Source organism: Oncorhynchus mykiss, chromosome 9 (assembly GCF_013265735.2).
Source record: "Oncorhynchus mykiss isolate Arlee chromosome 9, USDA_OmykA_1.1, whole genome shotgun sequence".
NCBI classification, from domain to species: Eukaryota; Metazoa; Chordata; class Actinopteri; order Salmoniformes; family Salmonidae; genus Oncorhynchus; species Oncorhynchus mykiss.
Genome location: NC_048573.1, coordinates 72,975,242 through 72,995,924, shown reverse-complemented (window position 1 = coordinate 72,995,924; position 20,683 = coordinate 72,975,242). Strand labels below are relative to the sequence as shown.

The 20,683-nt window shown below is 49.4% G+C and overlaps 1 protein-coding gene across 1 annotated transcript in view; it reads right to left on the bottom strand.

The window, feature by feature from the left end:
* rerea (arginine-glutamic acid dipeptide (RE) repeats a) overlaps nucleotides 1–20,683 on the bottom strand; it is a 310,643-nt gene that overhangs the window by 30,847 nt on the left and 259,113 nt on the right.

The window sequence follows — 20,683 nt, the reverse complement described above, 5'->3', positions numbered from 1 at the left end:
TCTGACTCTGTTCCCTCCAGTCTCATTGCTCTGACTCGGTTCCCTCCACAGTCTCACTGCTCCGACTCTGTTCCCTCCACAGTCTCACTGCTCTGACTCTGTTCCCTCCACAGTCTCACTGCTCTGACTCTGTTCCCTCCACAGTCTCACTGCTCTGACTCTGTTCCCTCCACAGTCTCACTGCTCTGACTATGTTCCCTCCACAGTCTCACTGCTCTGACTCTGTTCCCTCCAGTCTCACTGCTCTGACTCTGTTCCCTCCACAGTCTCACTGCTCCGACTCTGTTCCCTCCACAGTCTCACTGCTCTGACTCTGTTCCCTCCACAGTCTCACTGCTCTGACTCTGTTCCCTCCAGTCTCATTGCTCTGACTCGGTTCCCTCCACAGTCTCACTGCTCCGACTCTGTTCCCTCCACAGTCTCACTGCTCCGACTCTGTTCCCTCCACAGTCTCACTGCTCTGACTCTGTTCCCTCCACAGTCTCACTGCTCTGACTCTGTTCCCTCCACAGTCTCACTGCTCTGACTCTGTTCCATCCAGTCTCACTGCTCTGACTCTGTTCCCTCCAGTCTCACTGCTCCGACTCTGTTCCCTCCACAGTCTCACTGCTCCGACTCTGTTCCCTCCACAGTCTCACTGCTCTGACTCTGTTCCCTCCACAGTCTCACTGCTCTGACTCTGTTCCCTCCACAGTCTCACTGCTCTGACTCTGTTCCATCCACAGTCTCACTGCTCTGACTCTGTTCCCTCCACAGTCTCACTGCTCTGACTCTGTTCCCTCCACAGTCTCACTGCTCTGACTCTGTTCCCTCCACAGTCTCACTGCTCCGACTCTGTTCCCTCCACAGTCTCACTGCTCCGACTCTGTTCCCTCCACAGTCTCACTGCTCTGACTCTGTTCCCTCCACAGTCTCACTGCTCTGACTCTGTTCCATCCACAGTCTCACTGCTCTGACTCTGTTCCCTCCACAGTCTCACTGCTCTGACTCTGTTCCCTCCACAGTCTCACTGCTCTGACTCTGTTCCCTCCAGTCTCACTGCTCTGACTCTGTTCCATCCAGAGTCTCACTGCTCCGACTCTGTTCCCTCCACAGTCTCACTGCTCCGACTCTGTTCCCTCCACAGTCTCACTGCTCTGACTCTGTTCCATCCAGTCTCACTGCTCCGACTCTGTTCCCTCCAGTCTCACTGCTCTGACTCTGTTCCCTCCACAGTCTCACTGCTCCGACTCTGTTCCCTCCAGTCTCATTGCTCTGACTCTGTTCCCTCCACAGTCTCACTGCTCTGACTCTGTTCCCTCCACAGTCTCACTGCTCTGACTCTGTTCCCTCCACAGTCTCACTGCTCCGACTCTGTTCCCTCCACAGTCTCACTGCTCTGACTCTGTTCCCTCCACAGTCTCACTGCTCTGACTCTGTTCCCTCCACAGTCTCACTGCTCCGACTCTGTTCCCTCCACAGTCTCACTGCTCCGACTCTGTTCCCTCCACAGTCTCACTGCTCTGACTCTGTTCCCTCCACAGTCTCACTGCTCTGACTCTGTTCCCTCCACAGTCTCACTGCTCCGACTCTGTTCCCTCCACAGTCTCACTGCTCTGACTCTGTTCCCTCCACAGTCTCACTGCTCCGACTCTGTTCCATCCAGTCTCACTGCTCTGACTCTGTTCCATCCACAGTCTCACTGCTCTGACTCTGTTCCCTCCACAGTCTCACTGCTCCGACTCTGTTCCATCCAGTCTCACTGCTCTGACTCTGTTCCCTCCACAGTCTCACTGCTCTGACTCTGTTCCCTCCACAGTCTCACTGCTCTGACTGTTCCATCCAGTCTCACTGCTCTGACTCTGTTCCCTCCACAGTCTCACTGCTCCGACTCTGTTCCATCCAGTCTCATTGCTCCGACTCTGTTCCATCCACAGTCTCACTGCTCCGACTCTGTTCCCTCCAGTCTCACTGCTCTGACTCTGTTCCCTCCACAGTCTCACTGCTCTGACTGTGTTCCCTCCACAGTCTCACTGCTCTGACTCTGTTCCCTCCACAGTCTCACTGCTCTGACTCTGTTCCCTCCACAGTCTCACTGCTCCGACTCTGTTCCATCCAGTCTCACTGCTCCGACTCTGTTCCATCCAGTCTCACTGCTCCGACTCTGTTCCATCCAGTCTCACTGCTCTGACTCTGTTCCCTCCACAGTCTCACTGCTCTGACTCTGTTCCCTCCAGTCTCACTGCTCCGACTCTGTTCCCTCCAGTCTCACTGCTCCGACTCTGTTCCCTCCACAGTCTCACTGCTCCGACTCTGTTCCCTCCACAGTCTCACTGCTCTGACTCTGTTCCCTCCACAGTCTCACTGCTCTGACTCTGTTCCCTCCACAGTCTCACTGCTCTGACTCTGTTCCATCCACAGTCTCACTGCTCTGACTCTGTTCCCTCCACAGTCTCACTGCTCTGACTCTGTTCCCTCCACAGTCTCACTGCTCTGACTCTGTTCCCTCCAGTCTCACTGCTCTGACTCTGTTCCATCCAGAGTCTCACTGCTCCGACTCTGTTCCCTCCACAGTCTCACTGCTCCGACTCTGTTCCCTCCACAGTCTCACTGCTCTGACTCTGTTCCATCCAGTCTCACTGCTCCGACTCTGTTCCCTCCAGTCTCACTGCTCTGACTCTGTTCCCTCCACAGTCTCACTGCTCCGACTCTGTTCCCTCCAGTCTCATTGCTCTGACTCTGTTCCCTCCACAGTCTCACTGCTCTGACTCTGTTCCCTCCACAGTCTCACTGCTCTGACTCTGTTCCCTCCACAGTCTCACTGCTCTGACTCTGTTCCCTCCACAGTCTCACTGCTCCGACTCTGTTCCCTCCACAGTCTCACTGCTCTGACTCTGTTCCCTCCACAGTCTCACTGCTCTGACTCTGTTCCCTCCACAGTCTCACTGCTCCGACTCTGTTCCCTCCACAGTCTCACTGCTCCGACTCTGTTCCCTCCACAGTCTCACTGCTCTGACTCTGTTCCCTCCACAGTCTCACTGCTCTGACTCTGTTCCCTCCACAGTCTCACTGCTCCGACTCTGTTCCATCACAGTCTCACTGCTCTGACTCTGTTCCCTCCACAGTCTCACTGCTCCGACTCTGTTCCATCCAGTCTCACTGCTCTGACTCTGTTCCATCCACAGTCTCACTGCTCTGACTCTGTTCCCTCCACAGTCTCACTGCTCCGACTCTGTTCCATCCAGTCTCACTGCTCCGACTCTGTTCCCTCCACAGTCTCACTGCTCTGACTCTGTTCCCTCCACAGTCTCACTGCTCTGACTGTTCCATCCAGTCTCACTGCTCTGACTCTGTTCCCTCCACAGTCTCACTGCTCCGACTCTGTTCCATCCAGTCTCATTGCTCCGACTCTGTTCCATCCACAGTCTCACTGCTCCGACTCTGTTCCCTCCAGTCTCACTGCTCTGACTCTGTTCCCTCCACAGTCTCACTGCTCTGACTGTGTTCCCTCCACAGTCTCACTGCTCTGACTCTGTTCCCTCCACAGTCTCACTGCTCTGACTCTGTTCCCTCCACAGTCTCACTGCTCCGACTCTGTTCCATCCAGTCTCACTGCTCCGACTCTGTTCCATCCAGTCTCACTGCTCCGACTCTGTTCCATCCAGTCTCACTGCTCTGACTCTGTTCCCTCCACAGTCTCACTGCTCCGACTCTGTTCCATCCAGTCTCACTGCTCCGACTCTGTTCCCTCCACAGTCTCACTGCTCCGACTCTGTTCCCTCCACAGTCTCACTGCTCCGACTCTGTTCCATCCAGTCTCACTGCTCTGACTCTGTTCCCTCCACAGTCTCACTGCTCCGACTCTGTTCCCTCCAGTCTCACTGCTCCGACTCTGTTCCATCCAGTCTCACTGCTCTGACTCTGTTCCATCCACAGTCTCACTGCTCCGACTCTGTTCCATCCAGTCTCACTGCTCTGACTCTGTTCCCTCCACAGTCTCACTGCTCCGACTCTGTTCCCTCCAGTCTCACTGCTCCGACTCTGTTCCATCCAGTCTCACTGCTCTGACTCTGTTCCATCCACAGTCTCACTGCTCTGACTCTGTTCCCTCCAGTCTCACTGCTCTGACTCTGTTCCATCCAGTCTCACTGCTCCGACTCTGTTCCCTCCAGTCTCACTGCTCCGACTCTGTTCCATCCAGTCTCACTGCTCTGACTCTGTTCCATCCACAGTCTCACTGCTCTGACTCTGTTCCATCCAGTCTCACTGCTCCGACTCTGTTCCCTCCAGTCTCACTGCTCTGACTCTGTTCCCTCCAGTCTCACTGCTCCGACTCTGTTCCATCCAGTCTCACTGCTCTGACTCTGTTCCCTCCACAGTCTCACTGCTCTGACTCTGTTCCCTCCACAGTCTCACTGCTCCGACTCTGTTCCCTCCAGTCTCACTGCTCTGACTCTGTTCCATCCAGTCTCACTGCTCCGACTCTGTTCCATCCAGTCTCACTGCTCTGACTCTGTTCCATCCACAGTCTCACTGCTCCGACTCTGTTCCCTCCAGTCTCACTGCTCTGACTCTGTTCCATCCACAGTCTCACTGCTCCGACTCTGTTCCATCCAGTCTCACTGCTCTGACTCTATTCCCTCCACAGTCTCACTGCTCTGACTCTGTTCCCTCCACAGTCTCACTGCTCTGACTCTGTTCCATCCAGTCTCACTGCTCCGACTCTGTTCCCTCCAGTCTCACTGCTCCGACTCTGTTCCCTCCAGTCTCACTGCTCTGACTCTGTTCCATCCAGTCTCACTGCTCCGACTCTGTTCCCTCCAGTCTCACTGCTCTGACTCTGTTCCATCCACAGTCTCACTGCTCTGACTCTATTCCCTCCACAGTCTCACTGCTCTGACTGTTCCATCCAGTCTCATTGCTCTGACTCTGTTCCCTCCACAGTCTCATTGCTCTGACTGTTCCATCCAGTCTCACTGCTCTGACTCTGTTCCCTCCAGTCTCATTGCTCTGACTGTTCCATCCAGTCTCATTGCTCTGACTCTGTTCCCTCCACAGTCTCATTGCTCTGACTCTGTTCCCTCCACAGTCTCACTGCTCTGACTCTGTTCCATCCACAGTCTCACTGCTCTGACTCTATTCCCTCCACAGTCTCACTGCTCTGACTCTGTTCCATCCACAGTCTCACTGCTCTGACTGTTCCATCCAGTCTCATTGCTCTGACTGTTCCATCCAGTCTCATTGCTCTGACTCTGTTCCATCCACAGTCTCACTGCTCTGACTGTTCCATCCAGTCTCATTGCTACTGTCACTTCGAATGCTTCACTACATGTTGTGATGGTCATTGTATTTAGTTTGTGTGTGTTCGTTTAGTTTCCTAGTCTTTCTCTGTAGCGTATGTCAGGTTGTGTCTCTGTCTGACTGTATCCAAGGCTAGATGATGAGCGAATAGGGATCCTAGAGTCATTGCTTGTCTCGGTGGTCCTATGTACACTGTGCTACACAGGGCAGGGCAACCAGGGCCGAGGGCTAAACTCCTGTGTTTATACACTGATCCCGTCCGCTATCTGGCCCGCTCCACTCTCTCTCGGTCTCGCTATTCTCTCCCCCCCTCCCTCCTCTCTCTGCAGGCTGAACAGATGGTTATTGTTTTTCCTGGCAGATTTATGACCGAGCCACAAAAGGCCCCTGCTTTGACACCAAGCCAAAAGGTTAAGGCTGTTACTTGCAGGAGGAGAAGAGGGACGGAGCAGGGAAGGAGAGCGAGAGGAGGAGGAGAAGTGGGACGGAGCAGGGAAGGAGAGCGAGAGGAGGGGAGGAGGAGAAGTGGGACGGAGCAGGGAAGGAGAGCGAGAGGAGGGGAGGAGAAGTGGGACGGAGCAGGGAAGGAGAGCGAGAGGAGGAGAGGAGGAGAAGTGGGACGTAGCAGGGAAGGAGAGCGAGAGGAGGAGAAGTGGAACGGAGCAGGGAAGGAGAGCGAGAGGAGGGGAGGAGAAGTCGGACGGAGCAGGGAAGGAGAGCGAGAGGAGGAGAAGTGGGACGGAGCAGGGGAGGAGGAGAAGTGGGACGGAGCAGGGAAGGAGAGCGAGAGGAGGAGAAGTGGGACGGAGCAGGGAAGGAGAGCGAGAGGAGGGGAGGAGGAGAAGTGGGACGGAGCAGGGAAGGAGAGCGAGAGGAGGAGAGGAGGAGAAGTGGGACGGAGCAGGGGAGGAGGAGAAGTGGGACGGAGCAGGGAAGGAGAGCGAGAGGAGGGGAGGAGAAGTGGGACGGAGCAGGGAAGGAGAGTGCGAGGAGGGGAGGAGGAGAAGTGGGACGGAGCAGGGAAGGAGAGCGAGAGGAGGAGAGGAGGAGAAGTGGGACGGAGCAGGGGAGGAGGAGAAGTGGGACGGAGCAGGGAAGGAGAGCGAGAGGAGGGGAGGAGAAGTGGGACGGAGCAGGGAAGGAGAGCGAGAGGAGGGGAGGAGAAGTGGGATGGAGCAGGGAAGGAGAGCGAGAGGAGGGGAGGAGGAGAAGTGGGACGGAGCAGGGAAGGAGAGCGAGAGGAGGGGAGGAAGAGAAGAGGGACGGAGCAGGGAAGGAGAGCGAGAGGAAGAGGCAGGTGCCAGAGCAGAGGACGAGGAGAGGACCAGGGGAAAGGGGGAGAGGTAGAAGGGATGGGAAACGGAGAGGGAGATATAAAATAATAAAACAATGGACAATCAAACTTGAATATAACCACAGGCCCTAAAACCTCTCCCACATGTTACTGAATGAGGTGTGACACTGGGACATAGAATTTAATTGAGAGAGAGAGAGAGACAGAGAATGGAGACAGAGAGAATAGAGAGGAGAGAGAGAAGAGAGAATAGAGAGAGAGAATTGAGACAGAGACAATAGAGAGAGAACAAAGAGAGAGAGAACAGAGAATAGAGACAGAGAATAGAGACAAAGAGAGAGAAGAGAGACAGAAAAGAGAGACTGAGAAAAGAGAGAATAGAAACAGAGAGAGAATAGAGATAAAGAATAGAGACAACGAGAGAATAGAGAGAGAGAGAAATGACAGAATAGAGAGAAGAGACAGAGGGAATAAAGAGAGGGAATAGAGAGACAGAGAGAACAGAGAGAATAGAGACAGAGAATAGAGGGACAGAGATAATAGAGACCGAGGACAGAGATAATAGAGAGGCAGAGAGAGAATAGAGACAAAGAGAGAATAGAGAGAGGGAATAGAGAGACAGAGAGAATAGAGACAGAGGGAATAGACAGAATAGAGACAGAGAATAGAGACAGAGAATAGAGACAGAGAATAGAGACAGAGAATAGAGAGACAAAGAGAGAATAGAGAGACAAAGAGAGAATAGAGAGACAGAGAGAATGGAGACAGAGGGAATAGAGACAGAGGGAATAGAGACAGAGGGAATAGAGACAGAGAGAACAGAGACAGAGAGAATAGAGACAAAGAATAGAGACAGAGAATAGAGACAGAGAGAATAGAGACAGAGAGAATAGAGAGAAGAGACAGAATAGAGACAAAGAATAGAGACAGAGAAAGAATAGAGAGGAGAGAATAGAGAGAAGAGACAGAATAGAGACAAAGAATAGAGACAGAGAGAGAATAGAGAGGAGAGAATAGAGAGAAGAGACAGAATAGAGAGACGGAATAGAGACAGAGGGAATAGAGAGAGAGAGAACAGAGAGACTAGAGACGGAGAGAATAGAGACAGAGAATAGAGACAGAGAACAGAGACAGAGAGTAGAGAGACAGAGAATAGAGACAAATAATAGAGAGAGAATAGAGAGAGAATAGAGAGACAGAATAGAGGGAATAGAGAATAGAGAGAATATAGAGAGAGAATAGAGAATAGAGAGACAGAATAGAGAGAATAGAGAGACAGAGAATATAGAGACAGAGAATAGAGAGAATATAGAGACAGAGAATAGAGAGACAGAGATACAGAGAATATAGAGACAGAATCGAGAGACAGATAATATAGAGACAGAGAATAGAGAGACAGAGAATAGAGAGACAGAGAATAGAGAGACAGAGAATAGAGAGACAGAGAATATAGAGACAGAGAATAGAGAGACAGAGAGACATATAATATAGAGACAGAAAATAGAGAGACAGAGATACAGAGAATATAGAGACAGAATCGAGAGACAGATAATATAGAGACAGAGAATAGAGAGACAGAGAGACAGAGAATAGAGAGACAGAGAATATAGAGACAGAGAATAGAGAGACAGAGAGACAGAGAATATAGAGACAGAGAATAGAGAAGAGAGACAGAGAATAGAGAGAATATCGAGACAGAGAATAGAGAGACAGAGATACAGAGAATATAGAGACAGAATAGAGAGACAGATAATATAGAGACAGAGAATAGAGAGACAGAGAGACAGAGAATAGAGAGACAGATAATATAGAGACAGAGAATAGAGAGACAGAGAGACAGAAAATAGAGAGACAGATAATATAGAGACAGAGAATAGAGAGACAGAGAGACAGAGAATAGAGAGACAGAGAATATAGAGATAGAGAATAGAGAGACAGAGAGACAGATAATATAGAGACAGAAAATAGAGAGACAGATAATATAGAGACAGAGAATAGAGAGACAGAGAGACAGAGAATAGAGAGACAGAGAATATAGAGACAGAGAATAGAGAGACAGAGAGACAGATAATATAGAGACAGAGAATAGAGAGACAGAGAATAGAGAGACAGAGAATAGAGAGACAGAGAATAGAGAGACAGAGAGACAGATAATATAGAGACAGAGAATAGAGAGACAGAGAATAGAGAGACAGAGAATATAGAGATAGAGAATAGAGAGACAGAGAGACAGATAATATAGAGACAGAGAATATAGAGACAGAGAATAGAGAGACAGAGAATAGAGAGACAGAGAATAGAGAGACAGAGAGACAGATAATATAGAGACAGAGAATATAGAGACAGAGAATAGAGAGACAGAGAATAGAGAGACAGAGAATAGAGAGACAGAGAGACAGAGAATAGAGAGACAGAGAATAGAGAGACAGAGAGACAGAGAATAGAGAGACAGAGAATATAGAGACAGAGAATAGAGAGACAGAGACAGATAATATAGAGACAGAGAATAGAGAGACAGAGAATAGAGAGACAGAGAATAGAGAGACAGAGAATAGAGAGACAGAGAGACAGAGAATAGAGAGACAGAGAATAGAGAGACAGAATATAGAGACAGAGAATAGAGAGACAGAGAGACAGAGAATAGAGAGACAGAGAATAGAGAGACAGAAAATAGAGAGACAGAGAATAGAGAGAGCAGCAGGAGAGTGTGTGATGACTAGGTTGGTTCTGGTGGCAGATCCAGTGTTGTGTAAACAGCCATTAGTACAGCCAGGCAGAGTTGCTCAGAAGAGGAGATGGGAGTCTTGACCATCTTACAACTAAAATGACAACTACATTTAATTCTGTCCATATATGTACTTGCTTGTTTTGTTTTCTATATCCAGTATACGCGGTTAGTGTACACTGACAACCTGACTGATAGTAACGCTGGCGTGTGGTGTGGTTTTAAGTCCTGGATTTCAGTCTAAGGGTAAATATACTTGAGTGTGCTTAGTGTAGAGGGAGATTAGTACATCTCTCTGACGTGGTACAGAACTAAGAGCCTTAGTGACATATTGGCCTTCTCTGTCCTGTCAATCATCAGCCGGCACAAGGCTGGTGTAAAAGAAGTGATTCCAATATTAATTATCCCTGTTTCAAATAGGATTTGCTGTATGTTGCCCTGAAAAAAAATGGAATTGGGCTATGTTTACACAGTCCCCTTTTAAATAGGATTTGCTGTATGTTGCCCTGAAAAAAATGGAATTGGGCTATGTTTACACAGTCCCCTTTTAAATAGGATTTGCTGTATGTTGCCCTGAAAAAAATGGAATTGGGCTATGTTTACACAGTCCCCTTTTAAATAGGATTTGCTGTATGTTGCCCTGAAAAAAAATGGAATTGGGCTGTGTTTACACAGTCCCCTTTTAAATAGGATTTTTACTGTTTTACCACATTCTTGTTAGCATTCGCCTTTTATAATACAATTTCTTACGGCAACTGAGCAAGAGACGTTCAACGTTGACTCCGCTGTTGCGATCGTTGTCACGGTGACCAAATCCGACAGAAATTCACGGATTTTCACGTCTTCACATTCAAAACAGTACGTTAGCAGCTTGCCATACTGACCAAATAATTACCTTGTCATGTGTTAACTTTTCTGTTATTCTGAACTTTTGTCAGATATGTTCTGGTCATTTATAAAACTGGATAGTCAGCTAGATAGCCAACAAGCTAATGTTGGCACAAACCAAAACATTTAGTTTTAGTTGCCTGGCTTGCTGGTGTATCATGCAGACTGCCATGTGGATCCGGCTGCTGATGTGTCATGCAGACTGCCATGTGGATCCGGCTGCTGATGTATCATGCAGACTGCCATGTGGATCCGGCTGCTGATGTATCATGCAGACTGCCATGTGGATCCGGCTGCTGATGTATCATGCAGACTGCCATGTGGATCCGGCTGCTGATGTATCATGCAGACTGCCGTGTGAACCCGGCTGCTGATGTATCATGCAGACTGCCATGTGGATCCGGCTGCTGATGTATCATGCAGACTGCCATGTGAACCCGGCTGCTGATGTATCATGCAGACTGCCGTGTGGATCCGGCTGCTGATGTATCATGCAGACTGCCATGTGGATCCGGCTGCTGATGTATCATGCAGACTGCCATGTGAACCCGGCTGCTGATGTATCATGCAGACTGCCGTGTGGATCCGGCTGCTGATGTATCATGCAGACTGCCATCTTCATGTGTTTATACTTTTTCATAATGACAAGGACCAGCTTGATGTCGTCTGACGATAGAAATGTTGATGATTTAATGCCAAAGACGGTAAGATGTAAGGTCACATTTATACTGGTGGGGTTGGCGGGACGTTTAACTACATTACCACAAATCATGACACGGTCGGTTGGCGGGACGTTTAACTACATCACCACAAATCATGACAAGGCCGGTTGGCGGGACGTTTAACTACATTACCACAAATCATGACACGGTCGGTTGGCGGGACGTTTAACTACATCACCACAAATCATGACAAGGTCGGTTGGCGGGACGTTTAACTACATCACCACAAATCATGACACGGTCGGTTGGCGGGACGTTTAACTACATTACCACAAATCATGACAAGGCCGGTTGGCGGGACGTTTAACTACATCACCACAAATCATGACAAGGTCGGTTGGCGGGACGTTTAACTACATCACCACAAATCATGACACGGTCGGTTGGCGGAAATAAAAGCTAACGCTTTGTCGCAGGCGATACCTTTTCGCGTACAGAAACATCCAGAAAGTATCCCCACCCCTGGACTTTGTTGCGTTACAAAGTGGAATTAAAATGGATTTAATTGTCATTTGTTTTGTCAACGATCTACACAAAATACGCTGTAATGTCAAAGTGTGTAAAAAATACTAACATTTTCTATTAAAAAAATAAACAAATATATCTCAGTTACTTAACACCTCTTGAGTCAACACATGTTAGAATCACCTTTGGCAGTGATTACAGCTGTAAGTCTTTCTGGGTAAGTCGAAGAACATTCCCACAACTGGATTGTACAAAATTTGAACATGATTTTTTTTTTTATTCTTTTAGCTCTGTCAAGTCTTGCTTGTCTTGGTTTTCAAACTGTAACTCGGCCACTCAGGAACATTCAATGTCGTCTTGGTAAACAACTCCAGTGTATACGTTTTAGGTTATTGTCCTGCTGAAAGGTGAATTTAGTTATTTTCTGTTTATTTTTATTATCACCTTAGTCCTTGCCGATGACAAGCATACCCATAACATGATGCAGCCACCACCATGCTTGAAACTATGACGAGTGGTACTCAGTGATGTGTTGCATTTGCCTCAAACAACTTTCTCTTCAGGACATAAAGATATTTTCTTTGCCACATTTTCTGCAGTTTTACTTGAGTGATTTATTGCAAACAAGATGCTTGTGTTGGAATATTTTATTCTGTACAGGCTGCCTTATTTTCTTTCTGTCAATTAGGTTAGTATTGTGGAGTAACTACAATGTTGTTGATCCATTCTCAGTTTTCTCCTATCACAGCCATTAAACTCTAACTGTTTTATAATCACCATTGGCCTCATGGTGGAATCTCTGAGCAGTTTCCTTCTTCTCCGGCAACTGAGTTAGGAAGGACGGCTGTATTTTCACTTTATATATTCACTTTGTATGTTGTCTACCTCGCTTTGGCAATGTTAACACGTTTCCCATGCCAATAAAGCCCTTGAATTGAATTGAATCTTAGTAGTGGCTAGGTGTATTGATACACCATCCAAAGTATAATTAATAACTTCATTACACTCAAAGGGATATTCAATGTCTGCTTTTTTTCTACCAATAGGTGCCCTTCTTTGTGAGGCATTGGAAAACCACCCTGGTCTTTGTGGTTGAAATTCACTGTTTGACTGTTTCTAAACCCAGTCTGAACCACAACATGTCTGTTTCTAAACCCAGTCTGAACCACAACATTTCTGTTTCTAAACCCAGTCTGAACCACAACATTTCTGTTTCTAAACCCAGTCTGAACCACAACATGTCTGTTTCTGAACCCAGTCTGAACCACAACATGTCTGTTTCTAAACCCAGTCTGAACCACAACATTTCTGTTTCTAAACCCAGTCTGAACCACAACATGTCTGTTTCTGAACAACAACATTTCTGTTTCTGAACCACAACATTTCTGTTTCTGAACCAAAACATGTCTGTTTCTAAACCCAGTCTGAACCACAACATTTCGGTTTCTAAACCCAGTCTGAACCACAACATATCTGTTTCTGAACCACAACATGTCTGTTTCTAAACCCAGTCTGAACCACAACATTTCTGTTTCTAAACCCAGTCTGAACCACAACATGTTTGTTTCTGAACCACAACATGTCTGTTTCTAAACCCAGTCTGAACCACAACATTTCTGTTTCTGAACCACAACATGTCTGTTTCTAAACCCAGTCTGAACCACAACATGTCTGTTTCTAAACCCAGTCTGAACCACAACATGTCTGTTTCTAAACCCAGTCTGAACCACAACATTTCTGTTTCTAAACACAGTCTGAACCACAACATTTATGTTTCTAAACCCAGTCTGAACCACAACATGTCTGTTTCTGAACCCAGTCTGAACCACAACATTTCTGTTTCTAAACCCAGTCTGAACCACAACATTTCTGTTTCTAAACCCAGTCTGAACCACAACATGTATGTTTCTGAACCACAACATGTCTGTTTCTAAACCCAGTCTGAACCACAACATGTCTGTTTCTGAACCCAGTCTGAACCACAACATGTCTGTTTCTAAACCCAGTCTGAACCACAACATGTCTGTTTCTGAACCACAACATGTCTGTTTCTAAACCCAATCTGAACCATAACATGTCTGTTTCTGAACCACAACATGTCTGTTTCTGAACCACAACATTTCTGTTTCTAAACCCAGTCTGAACCACAACATGTCTGTTTCTAAACCCAGTCTGAACCACAACATGTCTGTTTCTGAACCACAACATGTCTGTTTCTAAACCCAGTCTGAACCACAACATGTCTGTTTCTGAACCACAACATGTCTGTTTCTGAACCCAGTCTGAACCACAACATGTCTGTTTCTGAACCCAGTCTGAATCACAACATTTCTGTTTCTAAACCCAGTCTGAACCATAACATGTCTGTTTCTGAACCCAGTCTGAACCACAACATTTCTGTTTCTAAACCCAGTCTGAACCATAACATGTCTGTTTCTGAACCACAACATGTCTGTTTCTGAACCACAACATTTCTGTTTCTAAACCCAGTCTGAACCACAACATGTCTGTTTCTGAACCACAACATGTCTGTTTCTGAACCCAGTCTGAACCACAACATGTCTGTTTCTAAACCCAGTCTGAACCACAACATTTCTGTTTCTAAACCCAGTCTGAACCACAACATGTCTGTTTCTGAACCACAACATGTCTGTTTCTAAACCCAGTCTGAACCACAACATGTCTGTTTCTGAACCACAACATGTCTGTTTCTGAACCCAGTCTGAACCACAACATGTATGTTTCTAAACCCAGTCTGAACCACAACATTTCTGTTTCTAAACCCAGTCTGAACCACAACATGTCTGTTTCTAAACCCAGTCTGAACCACAACATGTCTGTTTCTAAACCCAGTCTGAACCACAACATTTCTGTTTCTAAACCCAGTCTGAACCACAACATGTCTGTTTCTAAACCCAGTCTGGACCACAACATGTCTGTTTCTGAACCACAACATGTCTGTTTCTGAACCCAGTCTGAACCACAACATTTCTGTTTCTAAACCCAGTCTGAACCACAACATGTCTGTTTCTGAACCCAGTCTGAACCACAACATGTCTGTTACTGAACCCAGTCTGAACCACAACATGTCTGTTTCTGAACCCAGTCTGAACCACAACATGTCTGTTTCTGAACCCAGTCTGAACCACAACATTTATGTTTCTAAACCCAGTCTGAACCACAACATGTCTGTTTCTAAACCCAGTCTGAACCACAACATGTCTGTTTCTGAACCCAGTCTGAACCACAACATGTCTGTTTCTGAACCACAACATGTCTGTTTCTGAACCCAGTCTGAACCACAACATTTATGTTTCTAAACCCAGTCTGAACCACAACATGTCTGTTTCTAAACCCAGTCTGAACCACAACATGTCTGTTTCTAAACCACAACATGTCTGTTTCTAAACCCAGTCTGAACCACAACATGTCTGTTTCTAAACCCAGTCTGAACCACAACATTTCTGTTTCTAAACCCAGTCTGAACCACAACATGTCTGTTTCTAAACCCAGTCTGAACCACAACATGTCTGTTTCTGAACCACAACATGTCTGTTTCTGAACCACAACATGTCTGTTTCTGAACCCAGTCTGAACCACAACATGTCTGTTTCTGAACCCAGTCTGAACCACAACATGTCTGTTTCTGAACCCAGTCTGAACCACAACATGTCTGTTACTGAACCCAGTCTGAACCACAACATGTCTGTTTCTGAACCCAGTCTGAACCACAACATTTATGTTTCTAAACCCAGTCTGAACCACAACATGTCTGTTTCTAAACCCAGTCTGAACCACAACATGTCTGTTTCTGAACCCAGTCTGAACCACAACATGTCTGTTTCTGAACCACAACATGTCTGTTTCTGAACCCAGTCTGAACCACAACATTTATGTTTCTAAACCCAGTCTGAACCACAACATGTCTGTTTCTAAACCCAGTCTGAACCACAACATGTCTGTTTCTAAACCCAGTCTGAACCACAACATGTCTGTTTCTAAACCCAGTCTGAACCACAACATGTCTGTTTCTAAACCCAGTCTGAACCACAACATATCTGTTTCTGAACCACAACATGTCTGTTTCTGAACCACAACATGTCTGTTTCTGAACCCAGTCTGAACCACAACATGTTTGTTTCTGAACCACAACATGTCTGTTTCTGAACCCAGTCTGAACCACAACATGTCTGTTTCTAAACCCAGTCTGAACCACAACATGTCTGTTTCTGAACCACAACATGTCTGTTTCTAAACCCAGTCTGAACCACAACATGTCTGTTTCTAAACCCAGTCTGAACCCCAACATGTCTGTTTCTAAAATGGACAGATATCCACAGGGTAGAGAAAAGAGCCTTGGCTGGTGGAACAGTGTGTGTGTGCTTCGCTTGGTGGTTTAATGGGCTCCTGTGCAGAAGGGATCGCTTTTCTCCCACAGAATGAGTGAATAAGCTGCGTTTTCACAGGTCAGGGATACACACGCCACAGAATGAGTGAATAAGCTGTGTTTTCACAGGTCAGGGATACACATGCCACAGAATCAGCATTCTCCAGGTCTCACTGCTGTAAGCGCTTTCACTAATCAAAGCAGATTGGACCTACCGCTACAGAGCCTTTTTACAAGGAGAGTCGATCCCTACGCCTGCTAAAGAGCCTTTTTACAAGGAGAGTCGATCCCTACGCCTGCTAAAGAGCCTTTTTACAAGGAGAGTCGATCCCTACGCCCGCTACAGAGCCTTTTTACAAGGAGAGTCGATCCCTACGCCTGCTAAAGAGCCTTTTTACAAGGAGAGTCGATCCCTACGCCTGCTAAAGAGCCTTTTTACAAGGAGAGTCGATCCCTACGCCTGCTAAAGAGCCTTTTTACAAGGAGAGTCGATCCCTACGCCTGCTAAAGAGCCTTTTTACAAGGAGAGTCGATCCCTACGCCTGCAAAAGAGCCGTTTTACAAGGAGAGTCGATCCCTACGCCTGCTAAAGAGCCTTTTTACAAGGAGAGTCGATCCCTACGCCTGCTAAAGAGCCTTTTTACAAGGAGAGTCGATCCCTACGCCTGCTAAAGAGCCTTTTTACAAGGAGAGTCGATCCCTACGCCCGCTAAAGAGCCTTTTTACAAGGAGAGTCGATCCCTACGCCTGCTAAAGAGCCTTTTTACAAGGAGAGTCGATCCCTACGCCTGCTAAAGAGCCTTTTTACAAAGAGAGTCGATCCCTACGCCTGCTAAAGAGCCTTTTTACAAGGAGAGTCGATCCCTACGCCTGCTAAAGAGCCTTTTTTACAAGGAGAGTCGATCCCTACGCCTACTAAAGAGCCTTTTTACAGGGGGAGTCGATCCCTACGCCTGCTACAGAGCCTTTTTACAGGAGAGTCGATCCCTACGCCTGCTACAGAGCCTTTTTACAGGGGGAGTCGATCCCTACGCCTGCTAAAGAGCCTTTTTACAGGGGGAGTCGATCCCTACGCCTGCTAAAGAGCCTTTTTACAGGGGAGTCGATCCCTACGCCTGCTACAGAGCCTTTTTACAGGGGGAGTCGATCCCTACGCCTGCTAAAGAGCCTTTTTACAGGGGAGTCGATCCCTACGCCTGCTACAGAGCCTTTTTACAAGGAGAGTCGATCCCTACGCCTGCTACAGAGCCTTTTTACAGGGGGAGTCGATCCCTACGCCTGCTAAAGAGCCTTTTTACAAGGAGAGTCGATCCCTACGCCCGCTACAGAGCCTTTTTACAGGGGAGTCGATCCCTACGCCTGCTAAAGAGCCTTTTTACAGGGGGAGTCGATCCCTACGCCTGCTACAGAGCCTTTTTACAAGGAGAGTCGATCCCTACGCCTGCTACAGAGCCTTTTTACAGGGGGAGTCGATCCCTACGCCCGCTAAAGAGCCTTTTTACAAGGAGAGTCGATCCCTACGCCTGATAAAGAGCCTTTTTACAAGGAGAGTCGATCCCTACGCCTGCTACAGAGCCTTTTTACAGGGGGAGTCGATCCCTACGCCTGCTACAGAGCCTTTTTACAAGGAGAGTCGATCCCTACGCCTGCCACAGAGCCTTTTTACAGGAGGAGTCGATCCCTACGCCTACTACAGAGCCTTTTTACAGGGGGAGTCGATCCCTACGCCTGCTACAGAGCCTTTTTACAAGGAGAGTCGATCCCTACGCCTGCTACAGAGCCTTTTTACAGGAGGAGTCGATCCCTACGCCTGCTACAGAGCCTTTTTACAGGAGGAGTCGATCCCTACGCCTGCTACAGAGCCTTTTTACAGGAGGAGTCGATCCCTACGCCTGCTACAGAGCCTTTTTACAAGGAGAGTAAATCCCTACGCCTGCTACAGAGCCATTTCAGCATATTTAGTTGTTTGAACAGTATTGAGCAGAACCCAGCTCATATTCCATAACGCCCTCGCAGTCTCCTCCCTCTCTCTCTCTCCATAATGCCCTGTCTCCTCCCTCTCTCTCTCCATAACGCCCTGTCTCCTCCCTCTCTCTCTCCATAACGCCCTGTCTCCTCCCTCTCTCTCTTCATAACGCCCTGTCTCCTCCCCCTCTCTCTCCATAGCGCCCTGTCTCCTCCCTCTCTCTCTCCATAGCGCCCTGTCTCCTCCCTCTCTCTCTCCATAACGCCCTCGCAGTCTCCTCCCTCTCTCTCTCTCCATAACGCCCTGTCTCCTCCCTCTCTCTCTCCATAACGCCCTGTCTCCTCCCTCTCTCTCTCCATAACGCCCTGTCTCCTCCCTCTCTCTCTCTCCATAATGCCCTGTCTCCTCCCTCTCTCTCTCTCCATAATGCCCTGTCTCCTCCCCCTCTCTCTCTCCATAACGCCCTGTCTCCTCCCTCTCTCTCTCCATAACGCCCTGTCTCCTCCCTCTCTCTCTCCATAACGCCCTGTCTCCTCCCTCTCTCTCTCTCCATAACGCCCTGTCTCCTCCCTCTCTCTCTCCATAACGCCCTGTCTCCTCCCTCTCTCTCTCCATAACGCCCTGTCTCCTCCCTCTCTCTCTCCATAACGCCCTGTCTCCTCCCTCTCTCTCTCCATAACGCCCTGTCTCCTCCCTCTCTCTCCATAACGCCCTGTCTCCTCCCTCTCTCTCTCCATAACGCCCTGTCTCCTCCCTCTCTCTCTCCATAACGCCCTGTCTCCTCCCCCTCTCTCTCCATAACGCCCTGTCTCCTCCCTCTCTCTCTCCATAACGCCCTGTCTCCTCCCTCTCTCTCTCCATAACGCCCTGTCTCCTCCCCCTCTCTCTCCATAACGCCCTGTCTCCTCCCCCTCTCTCTCCATAACGCCCTGTCTCCTCCCCCTCTCTCTCCATAACGCCCTGTCTCCTCTCCCTCTCTCCATAACGCCCTGTCTCCTCCCCCTCTCTCCCCATATAAAGCCCTCTCTCTCCCCCTCTCTCCCCATACAACGCCCTCTCTCTCCCCATAACGCCCTCTGTCTCCTCCCTCTCTCTCCATAACGCCCCGTCTACGCCCTCTCTCTCCCTCTCTTCATGATGCCCTCTAAGTTTCCTCCCTCCGCTCTGAGAGAGGGAGGTAGTGAGGGAGAGGGTGAGGAGGGAGGTAGTGAGGGAGAGGGTGAGGAGGGAGGTAGTGAGGGAGAGGGTGAGGAGGGAGGTAGTGAGGGAGAGGGTGAGGAGGGAGGTAGTGAGAGAGAGGGGCAGGTGGGAGGGAGGTAGTGAGGGAGAGGGTGAGGAGGGAGGTAGTGAGGGAGAGGGGCAGGCGGGAGGTAGTGAGGGAGAGGGGCAGACGGGAGGTAGTGAGGGAGAGGGGCAGGCGGGAGGTAGTGAGGGAGAGGGGCAGGCGGGAGGTAGTGAGGGAGAGGGTGAGGAGGGAGGTAGTGAGGGAGAGGGGCAGGCGGGAGGTAGTGAGGGAGAGGGGCATGAGGGAGGTAGTGAGGGAGAGGGGCAGGCGGGAGGTAGTGAGGGAGAGGGGCAGGCGGGAGGTAGAGAGGGAGAGGGGCAGGCGGGAGGGAGGGAGGTAGAGAGGGAGAGGGGCAGGTGGGAGGGAGGGAGGTAGTGAGGGAGAGGGGCAGGCGGGAGGGAGAGAGAGAGAGATGGGAGGGAGGGAGGTAGTGAGGGAGAGGGGCAGGCGGGAGGGAGGTAGTGAGGGAGAGAGGTAGTGAGGGAGAGAGGCAGTGAGGGAGAGGTGGGAGGGATGGAGAGGTGGGAGGGATGGAGAGGTGGGAGGGAGGTAGAGGTGGGAGGGATGGGGAGGTAGAGGTGGGAGGGATGGGGAGGTAGAGGTGGGAGGGATGGAGAGCTGGGAGGGAGGGAGGGAGGTAGTGAGGGAGAGATGGGAGGGAGGTAGTGAGGGAGAGATGGGAGGGAGGTAGTGAGGGAGAGATGGGAGGGAGGGGTGGGAGGGAGGGGGAGAGGTAGTGAGGGAGAGGTGGGAGTGAGGGAGAGGTGGGAGGGAGGGAGAGGTGGGAGGGAGGTAGTGAGGGAGAGGTGGGAGGGAGGGAGAGGTGGGAGGGAGGTAGTGAGGGAGAGGTGGGAGGGAGGGAGAGGTGGGAGGGAGGTAGTGAGGGAGAGGTGGGAGGGAGGTAGTGAGGGAGAGGTGGGAGGGAGAGGTGGGAAGGAGGGAGGTAGTGAGGGAGAGGTGGGAGGGAGGGAGGTAGTGAGGGAGAGGTGGGAGGGAGGTAGTGAGGGAGAGGAGGGAGGGAGGTAGCGAGGGAGAGGAGGGAGGCAGGTAGCGAGGGAGAGGGGCAGGTGGGAACAACGTAGCACTCTTTGGTAGCAGCCAAACTCATACAAGTTAGCTAGCGGGAGAGAAGTGAGGGACGATCGGTGAAAGAAAAACAGTGAGGGAGGAACAGTGAGGGAGGAGCAGTGAGGGAGGAACAGGGAGAATCCCTGTCGCTCTCTTTAGAAGAGGTCCAGCTACTGTAGCTAGCGGGAAGCAACAAGAGAAGGCTGGGAGGAAGAGAGGCAGGCAGGAACACCGTAGCCCTCTAGATGCGTCTGCCTGGTGGTTCTGGCTAGTAGCCCAGAGGCGGGTTATAGCAGGCCCAACTCCCCCTGCTCTGTGGCTCAGTACAGTGGCGTGGTCGTATCCCAAGCCCAGGCCCAGGCCTTGGGGCAGGACATCATGTTATTGGAACAACCAACCACATGTAATATGAGGTGTAATATGAGGTGCTTGTTCCTTCCTGGATGGCTAGGCATGCCAGTGGAATTACTAAAATATTATATGTCAGAGTGTGGAGAGAGAGAGAGGGAAAATAGTTAAACTAAAGCTAGTGCTTGAAGATTGTTATGCTCCATAGACAGGTTGTGGGGGGGGGGGGGGGGGGGGGGGGGGGGGGGGGGGGGG